The sequence below is a fragment of the Eucyclogobius newberryi genome, unplaced genomic scaffold, assembly GCF_026437365.1.
Source record: "Eucyclogobius newberryi isolate DKJ021-1_F unplaced genomic scaffold, fEucNew1.0.hap1 SCAF_675, whole genome shotgun sequence".
Taxonomy (NCBI): Eukaryota; Metazoa; Chordata; class Actinopteri; order Gobiiformes; family Gobiidae; genus Eucyclogobius; species Eucyclogobius newberryi.
Window position 1 is genome coordinate 10001 of NW_027316362.1, and position 7500 is coordinate 17500.

A 7500-nucleotide genomic window follows, 5' to 3' on the forward strand; every position below is an offset into this window, starting at 1 on the left:
CCAGCCAGAGTGTCCCTTCCCCGGGGTGAGTCTGGGGAGAGTGGGGGGTGGCTCTGGGGGTGCTCCGGGGGCTCCAGGGGGTGCTTGGTGGAGACCATGCCCAGCCAGAGTGGCCCTTCCCCGGGGTGAGTCTGGGGAGAGTGGGGGGTGGCTCTGGAGGGCCTCCGGGGGTTCCAGGGGTTCCAGGGGTTCCAGGGGGTGCTCGGTGGAGGCCATGCCCAGCCAGAGTGGCCCTTCCCCGGGCAGAGTCTGGGGAGAGTGGGGGGTGGCTCTGGAGGTGCTCCGGGGGCTCCAGGGGCTGCTTGGTGGAGACCATGCCCAGCCAGAGTGGCCCTTCCCCCGGGTGAGTCTGGGGACAGTGGGGGGTGGCCCTGGAGGGCCTCCGGGGGTTCCAGGGGGTGCTCGGCGGAGGCCATGCCCGGCCAGAGTGTCCCTTCCCCGGGCAGAGTCTGGGGAGAGTGGGGGGTGGCTCTGGAGGTGCTCCGGGGGCTCCAGGGGTTCCAGGGGGTGGTCGGCGGAGGCCATGCCCAGCCAGAGTGTCCCTTCCCCGGGGTGAGTCTGGAGGAGAGTGGGGGGTGGCTCTGGGGGTGCTCCGGGGGCTCCAGGGGGTGCTCGGCGGAGGCCATGCCCAGCCAGAGTGTCCCTTCCCCGGGGTGAGTCTGGAGGAGTGGGGGGTGGCCCTGGAGGTGCTCCGGGGGCTCCAGGGGCTCCAGGGGGTGCTCGGTGGGGGCCATGCCCAGCCAGAGTGTCCCTTCCCCGGGGTGAGTCTGGAGGAGTGGGGGGTGGCTCTGGAGGTGCTCCGGGGGCTCCAGGGGGTGCTTGGTGGAGACGGTGCCCAGCCAGAGTGGCCCTCCCCCGGGGTGAGTCTGGGGAGAGTGGGGGGTGGCTCTGGAGGGCCTCCGGGGGTTCCAGGGGCTCCAGGGGGTGCTTGGTGGAGGCCATGCCCAGCCAGAGTGTCCCTTCCCCGGGGTGAGTCTGGGGTGAGTGGGGGGTGGCTCTGGGGGTGCTCCGGGGGCTCCAGGGGGTGCTCGGCGGAGGCCATGCCCAGCCAGAGTGGCCCTTCCCCGGGGTGAGTCTGGGGAGAGTGGGGGGTGGCTCTGGGGGTGCTCCGGGGGCTCCAGGGGCTCCAGGGGGTGCTCGGTGGGGGCCATGCCCAGCCAGAGTGTCCCTTCCCCGGGGTGAGTCTGGAGGAGTGGGGGGTGGCTCTGGAGGTGCTCCGGGGGCTCCAGGGGGTGCTTGGTGGAGACCATGCCCAGCCAGAGTGGCCCTCCCCCGGGGTGAGTCTGGGGAGAGTGGGGGGTGGCTCTGGAGGGCCTCCGGGGGTTCCAGGGGCTCCAGGGGGTGCTTGGTGGAGGCCATGCCCAGCCAGAGTGTCCCTTCCCCGGGGTGAGTCTGGGGTGAGTGGGGGGTGGCTCTGGGGGTGCTCCGGGGGCTCCAGGGGGTGCTCGGCGGAGGCCATGCCCAGCCAGAGTGGCCCTTCCCCGGGGTGAGTCTGGGGAGAGTGGGGGGTGGCTCTGGGGGTGCTCCGGGGGCTCCAGGGGGTGCTTGGTGGAGACCATGCCCAGCCAGAGTGGCCCTTCCCCGGGCAGAGTCTGGGGAGAGTGGGGGGTGGCTCTGGAGGTGCTCCGGGGGCTCCAGGGGTTCCAGGGGGTGCTCAGTGGGGGCCATGCCCAGGCAGAGTGTCCCTTCCCCGGGGTGAGTCTGGAGGAGTGGGGGGTGGCTCTGGAGGTGCTCCGGGGGCTCCAGGGGGTGCTTGGTGGAGACCATGCCCAGCCAGAGTGTCCCTTCCCCGGGGTGAGTCTGGGGAGAGTGGGGGGTGGCTCTGGGGGTGCTCCGGGGGCTCCAGGGGGTGCTTGGTGGAGACCATGCCCAGCCAGAGTGGCCCTTCCCCGGGGTGAGTCTGGGGAGAGTGGGGGGTGGCTCTGGAGGGCCTCCGGGGGTTCCAGGGGTTCCAGGGGGTGCTCGGTGGAGGCCATGCCCAGCCAGAGTGGCCCTTCCCCGGGCAGAGTCTGGGGAGAGTGGGGGGTGGCTCTGGAGGTGCTCCGGGGGCTCCAGGGGCTGCTTGGTGGAGACCATGCCCAGCCAGAGTGGCCCTTCCCCGGGGTGAGTCTGGGGAGAGTGGGGGGTGGCTCTGGAGGGCCTCCGGGGGCTCCAGGGGGTGCTTGGTGGAGACCATGCCCAGCCAGAGTGGCCCTTCCCCGGGGTGAGTCTGGGGAGAGTGGGGGGTGGCTCTGGAGGGCCTCCGGGGGTTCCAGGGGTTCCAGGGGTTCCAGGGGGTGCTCGGTGGAGGCCATGCCCAGCCAGAGTGGCCCTTCCCCGGGCAGAGTCTGGGGAGAGTGGGGGGTGGCTCTGGAGGTGCTCCGGGGGCTCCAGGGGCTGCTTGGTGGAGACCATGCCCAGCCAGAGTGGCCCTTCCCCCGGGTGAGTCTGGGGACAGTGGGGGGTGGCCCTGGAGGGCCTCCGGGGGTTCCAGGGGGTGCTCGGCGGAGGCCATGCCCGGCCAGAGTGTCCCTTCCCCGGGCAGAGTCTGGGGAGAGTGGGGGGTGGCTCTGGAGGTGCTCCGGGGGCTCCAGGGGGTGCTCAGTGGAGGCCATGCCCAGCCAGAGTGGCCCTTCCCCGGGCAGAGTCTGGAGGAGTGGGGGGTGGCTCTGGAGGTGCTCCGGGGGCTCCAGGGGTTCCAGGGGGTGGTCGGCGGAGGCCATGCCCAGCCAGAGTGGCCCTTCCCCGGGGTGAGTCTGGGGAGAGTGGGGGGTGGCTCTGGAGGGCCTCCGGGGGTTCCAGGGGCTCCAGGGGGTGCTTGGTGGAGGCCATGCCCAGCCAGAGTGGCCCTTCCCCGGGGTGAGTCTGGGGAGAGTGGGGGGTGGCTCTGGGGGTGCTCCGGGGGCTCCAGGGGGTGCTCGGCGGAGGCCATGCCCAGCCAGAGTGTCCCTTCCCCGGGGTGAGTCTGGAGGAGTGGGGGGTGGCCCTGGAGGTGCTCCGGGGGCTCCAGGGGCTCCAGGGGGTGCTCGGCGGAGGCCATGCCCAGCCAGAGTGTCCCTTCCCCGGGGTGAGTCTGGAGGAGTGGGGGGTGGCTCTGGAGGTGCTCCGGGGGCTCCAGGGGGTGCTTGGTGGAGACCATGCCCAGCCAGAGTGTCCCTTCCCCGGGGTGAGTCTGGGGAGAGTGGGGGGTGGCTCTGGGGGTGCTCCGGGGGCTCCAGGGGGTGCTTGGTGGAGACCATGCCCAGCCAGAGTGGCCCTTCCCCGGGGTGAGTCTGGGGAGAGTGGGGGGTGGCTCTGGAGGGCCTCCGGGGGTTCCAGGGGTTCCAGGGGTTCCAGGGGGTGCTCGGTGGAGGCCATGCCCAGCCAGAGTGGCCCTTCCCCGGGCAGAGTCTGGGGAGAGTGGGGGGTGGCTCTGGAGGTGCTCCGGGGGCTCCAGGGGCTGCTTGGTGGAGACCATGCCCAGCCAGAGTGGCCCTTCCCCCGGGTGAGTCTGGGGACAGTGGGGGGTGGCCCTGGAGGGCCTCCGGGGGTTCCAGGGGGTGCTCGGCGGAGGCCATGCCCGGCCAGAGTGTCCCTTCCCCGGGCAGAGTCTGGGGAGAGTGGGGGGTGGCTCTGGAGGTGCTCCGGGGGCTCCAGGGGGTGCTCAGTGGAGGCCATGCCCAGCCAGAGTGGCCCTTCCCCGGGCAGAGTCTGGAGGAGTGGGGGGTGGCTCTGGAGGTGCTCCGGGGGCTCCAGGGGTTCCAGGGGGTGGTCGGCGGAGGCCATGCCCAGCCAGAGTGGCCCTTCCCCGGGGTGAGTCTGGGGAGAGTGGGGGGTGGCTCTGGAGGGCCTCCGGGGGTTCCAGGGGCTCCAGGGGGTGCTTGGTGGAGGCCATGCCCAGCCAGAGTGGCCCTTCCCCGGGGTGAGTCTGGGGAGAGTGGGGGGTGGCTCTGGGGGTGCTCCGGGGGCTCCAGGGGGTGCTCGGCGGAGGCCATGCCCAGCCAGAGTGTCCCTTCCCCGGGGTGAGTCTGGAGGAGTGGGGGGTGGCCCTGGAGGTGCTCCGGGGGCTCCAGGGGCTCCAGGGGGTGCTCGGCGGAGGCCATGCCCAGCCAGAGTGTCCCTTCCCCGGGGTGAGTCTGGAGGAGTGGGGGGTGGCTCTGGAGGTGCTCCGGGGGCTCCAGGGGGTGCTTGGTGGAGACCATGCCCAGCCAGAGTGTCCCTTCCCCGGGGTGAGTCTGGGGAGAGTGGGGGGTGGCTCTGGGGGTGCTCCGGGGGCTCCAGGGGGTGCTTGGTGGAGACCATGCCCAGCCAGAGTGGCCCTTCCCCGGGGTGAGTCTGGGGAGAGTGGGGGGTGGCTCTGGAGGGCCTCCGGGGGTTCCAGGGGTTCCAGGGGTTCCAGGGGGTGCTCGGTGGAGGCCATGCCCAGCCAGAGTGGCCCTTCCCCGGGCAGAGTCTGGGGAGAGTGGGGGGTGGCTCTGGAGGTGCTCCGGGGGCTCCAGGGGCTGCTTGGTGGAGACCATGCCCAGCCAGAGTGGCCCTTCCCCCGGGTGAGTCTGGGGACAGTGGGGGGTGGCCCTGGAGGGCCTCCGGGGGTTCCAGGGGGTGCTCGGCGGAGGCCATGCCCGGCCAGAGTGTCCCTTCCCCGGGCAGAGTCTGGGGAGAGTGGGGGGTGGCTCTGGAGGTGCTCCGGGGGCTCCAGGGGTTCCAGGGGGTGGTCGGCGGAGGCCATGCCCAGCCAGAGTGTCCCTTCCCCGGGGTGAGTCTGGAGGAGAGTGGGGGGTGGCTCTGGGGGTGCTCCGGGGGCTCCAGGGGGTGCTCGGCGGAGGCCATGCCCAGCCAGAGTGTCCCTTCCCCGGGGTGAGTCTGGAGGAGTGGGGGGTGGCCCTGGAGGTGCTCCGGGGGCTCCAGGGGCTCCAGGGGGTGCTCGGTGGGGGCCATGCCCAGCCAGAGTGTCCCTTCCCCGGGGTGAGTCTGGAGGAGTGGGGGGTGGCTCTGGAGGTGCTCCGGGGGCTCCAGGGGGTGCTTGGTGGAGACCATGCCCAGCCAGAGTGGCCCTCCCCCGGGGTGAGTCTGGGGAGAGTGGGGGGTGGCTCTGGAGGGCCTCCGGGGGTTCCAGGGGCTCCAGGGGGTGCTTGGTGGAGGCCATGCCCAGCCAGAGTGTCCCTTCCCCGGGGTGAGTCTGGGGTGAGTGGGGGGTGGCTCTGGGGGTGCTCCGGGGGCTCCAGGGGGTGCTCGGCGGAGGCCATGCCCAGCCAGAGTGGCCCTTCCCCGGGGTGAGTCTGGGGAGAGTGGGGGGTGGCTCTGGGGGTGCTCCGGGGGCTCCAGGGGCTCCAGGGGGTGCTCGGTGGGGGCCATGCCCAGCCAGAGTGTCCCTTCCCCGGGGTGAGTCTGGAGGAGTGGGGGGTGGCTCTGGAGGTGCTCCGGGGGCTCCAGGGGGTGCTTGGTGGAGACCATGCCCAGCCAGAGTGGCCCTCCCCCGGGGTGAGTCTGGGGAGAGTGGGGGGTGGCTCTGGAGGGCCTCCGGGGGTTCCAGGGGCTCCAGGGGGTGCTTGGTGGAGGCCATGCCCAGCCAGAGTGTCCCTTCCCCGGGGTGAGTCTGGGGTGAGTGGGGGGTGGCTCTGGGGGTGCTCCGGGGGCTCCAGGGGGTGCTCGGCGGAGGCCATGCCCAGCCAGAGTGGCCCTTCCCCGGGGTGAGTCTGGGGAGAGTGGGGGGTGGCTCTGGGGGTGCTCCGGGGGCTCCAGGGGGTGCTTGGTGGAGACCATGCCCAGCCAGAGTGGCCCTTCCCCGGGCAGAGTCTGGGGAGAGTGGGGGGTGGCTCTGGAGGTGCTCCGGGGGCTCCAGGGGTTCCAGGGGGTGCTCAGTGGGGGCCATGCCCAGGCAGAGTGTCCCTTCCCCGGGGTGAGTCTGGAGGAGTGGGGGGTGGCTCTGGAGGTGCTCCGGGGGCTCCAGGGGGTGCTTGGTGGAGACCATGCCCAGCCAGAGTGTCCCTTCCCCGGGGTGAGTCTGGGGAGAGTGGGGGGTGGCTCTGGGGGTGCTCCGGGGGCTCCAGGGGGTGCTTGGTGGAGACCATGCCCAGCCAGAGTGGCCCTTCCCCGGGGTGAGTCTGGGGAGAGTGGGGGGTGGCTCTGGAGGGCCTCCGGGGGTTCCAGGGGTTCCAGGGGGTGCTCGGTGGAGGCCATGCCCAGCCAGAGTGGCCCTTCCCCGGGCAGAGTCTGGGGAGAGTGGGGGGTGGCTCTGGAGGTGCTCCGGGGGCTCCAGGGGCTGCTTGGTGGAGACCATGCCCAGCCAGAGTGGCCCTTCCCCCGGGTGAGTCTGGGGACAGTGGGGGGTGGCTCTGGAGGGCCTCCGGGGGCTCCAGTGGCTCCAGGGGGTGCTCAGCGGAGGCCATGCCCAGCCAGAGTGGCCCTTCCCCGGCCTCATATGCGGCAGAGTGCGGGGTGAGCAAAATGGGTTAAAATGGGTTAAAATGTGAAAAAAAAAAAAAAAAAAAAAAAAAAAAACACCAAAATGAGCAAAATGAAATAATCCCCTATCATCAGTGCACTGTTTGACCCCTGAAAAGCACTCCCCTGGGGCCTGGAGGTGATCTGACCATCAGAGTATAGCACCCTATGCCCCTGAGGGACTTAGAGTAAAAACCGAAATAGTACACTATTCCCGAAAAGACTCTGTCGTTTTTCGGCAATAGTACACTATACCCATCGACTCTGTCGTTTTTCCGGGCCGTAGTACGAAGTTGTGAGCAAAAGGGGTGAAAATGGGTTAAAATGTGAAAAAACACCAAAATGAGCAAAATGAAATAATCCCCCATCATCAGTGCACTGTTTGACCCCAGAAAAGCACTCCCCTGGGGCCTGGAGGTGATCTGACCATCATAGTATAGCACCCCATGCCCCTGAGGGACTTAGAGTAAAAACCGAAATAGTACACTATTCCCGAAAAGACTCTGTCGTTTTTCGGCAATAGTACACTATACCCATCGACTCTGTCGTTTTTCCGGGCCGTAGTACGAAGTTGTGAGCAAAAGGGGTGAAAATGGGTTAAAATGTGAAAAAACACCAAAATGAGCAAAATGAAATAATCCCCCATCATCAGTGCACTGTTTGACCCCAGAAAAGCACTCCCCTGGGGCCTGGAGGTGATCTGACCATCATAGTATAGTACACTATACCCCTGAGGGACTTAGTGCAAAAACCGAAATAGTACACTATACCCGAAAAGACTCTGTCGTTTTTCGGCAATAGTACACTATACCCATCGACTCTGTCGTTTTTCCGGGCCGTAGTACGAAGTTGTGAGCAAAAGGGGTGAAAATGGGTTAAAATGTGAAAAAACACCAAAATGAGCAAAATGAAATAATCCCCCATCATCAGTGCACTGTTTGACCCCAGAAAAGCACTCCCCTGGGGCCTGGAGGTGATCTGACCATCATAGTATAGTACACTATACCCCTGAGGGACTTAGTGCAAAAACCGAAATAGTACACTATACCCGAAAAGACTCTGTCGTTTTTCGGCAATAGTACACTATACCCGAAAATA